Source organism: Condylura cristata, unplaced genomic scaffold (assembly GCF_000260355.1).
Source record: "Condylura cristata isolate star-nosed mole 26May11 unplaced genomic scaffold, ConCri1.0 scaffold00023, whole genome shotgun sequence".
NCBI lineage: Eukaryota > Metazoa > Chordata > Mammalia > Eulipotyphla > Talpidae > Condylura > Condylura cristata.
In genome coordinates, this window is record NW_004567124.1 from 12,447,615 (window position 1) to 12,449,671 (window position 2,057).

The 2,057-nt window shown below is 44.1% G+C and overlaps 1 protein-coding gene across 1 annotated transcript in view; it reads right to left on the reverse strand.

Annotated features, from left to right (window-relative positions):
• Positions 1 to 2,057, reverse strand: part of LIPC (lipase, hepatic) — a 51,779-nt gene that overhangs the window by 31,217 nt on the left and 18,505 nt on the right. The window lies entirely within an intron of this gene.

The window sequence follows — 2,057 nt, forward strand, 5'->3', positions numbered from 1 at the left end:
TTTTTTTTTCTAGTAAAAATATTTGCTCTATAGCTATTTATCTGGAGTGCCTATAACTGAGACCATATTCTTTGAATGCCTTTATATCCCTCTTCACCTATCCTGGTAATTTTCTTAAAGCATTAAAATTCTTTAAAAGCATGTTTCTGGAAAGTGGTTTCATTTATTAACTTATTCCATCATTGTTGGCCATTTATGTTGTTCTCAGTTTGTTTTGTCTTCTTTCAAATAATGCTCAGATAACTATCTTTACATATAAATCTTTTTCTGAATCTATGAGTATTATTAATATAAATTCCTAAAAGTAGAATCATTACATGTATACACACATGTATACATCTCCTCATTAATTTTCAGCTCTTTTAAAGCTAGTGGTTATTATTTTCTTTGTGCCAGGCACTGTCCTGACAGTTTATTTGTATTAATCTCACAAGTCTTCAGTAAGCTGTGAGGAAATCCCCTGGTGCATTAAAAATGAAGAAATAGGGCCCTCTTTGGTGGTGCAGCAGGTTAAAGCACTGCACTAAGAAGATTAAGCCACTTGCGCATGAGTTCGATTCCCGCCTGCCCCGGAGGAGATCCACATGGTATGGCAGACCTCTCCTGACCCGCCCGCTGCTTCCCTCAGCAGTGTACTTCGTCGATCTGTCTGTTCTGCTCCCCACTCTGTCTATGGTGAATCTTCTCACCCTCCGCATCTCTGGCCTGTACTCCAGTTCTGTGTGAATAAATAAATAAATAAATAAAATCTTTAAAAAAAAAAAAGGGGGGGGCCCAAGAACCATGGCTCTGACTGGGTTCTCCCTCTTCCTCCTAGGCATAAGGCTAGACTTTCTTTAGTGTGTGTATGGGTGAGGAAGTTGTGTGGGTATGTATATCTGTGCCACCTGCTGGCAGAGACAAACGTGAGAATTAGCCGTGGATGTGGTGTTCTGCAGGGCTGCAGGGCTTCCTTGAGGTAGGGTTTTAGGGAAGAAGCCCGAAGATAAGGCTTCATTGTTGAATACCATCTGACTCTGTTTGCTAAAAAAAAAATTTCTGGAGGACATGGGTATGGAAGGCTATTATGGGGAAGAGGGCCTAGAATTCTGTGCCACTCTAGGAGATAGAAACAAAATGAATGGATGGTCATAACATGGGAAGACAAATTTTGACATTAAGTAACTTACAAAAATTCAGAGTTGAAGAAATTGGGACAAAAGAAAAATAAGGGCAGGAAAACAAAGGCAGGAAGTAGATTAGCACTCTATCATGCACGTGTGGGACCACACTAGGCTGCTGAGACGGGCCACCGATTTTGCTTGGAGCTTCCAAATGGCGAATCAAAGAGGCAAGCGGTGCAGCTGGGGAACCATGGTGTCCACTTAGTCATACTTTACTGGTCCTGAAGCCCGAGGTGGCTCCCTGTGGGTTACTCCCTGGCTAAAGTGGTGACTGAAGTCGTGAACACATTCCTACCAAATATACAGTGGCAACTGTTGCGTGGCTGTTTAGAGCTCTATGGCCCTCCGTGGGAGCAGACCCTCAGTGCCAAGCAACATTTAACCACATTGTGTCCCCGAGGGACTGTAAACAATAATCCAGCAGCAGCCCCGGCCTGAGGGTGACAGGTCACATACTAGCTGGAAGAAGGAGAGCCAGTTGTCTCATCCTCTAAAGGAGCGCATGCTGTCAGCTTTGTGGAACACTCAGAACACTGGCTTCCGCAGCCAAATCACAGCTTCACGGATGCACTGCTATTGTCACACCCCAATGTGTCCTGAGTCTGTTCCCCAACTGTACCCTGAACAGAGCCAGCTCTACATTGGGCCTCCCTCCCCAGGAATTCTTTTGGCATTGCAAACTTAGTGAGGCCAACCTGAATTCATTCACCTTCCTTCAACTCATTCTTCCTTCTTTGTTCCTACATTTCCTACTGCAGTTTATAACACCATCACTCATCTGTGTAGATGATTGGACTAGAAGGCTTAGAAATGTCCTCGTGTCCCCTCTCTGTCTCCTTAGTGACCACTGGGGTCACCAAATAGTGAGGACTCAGCCTCAGGATTATCTTCTCT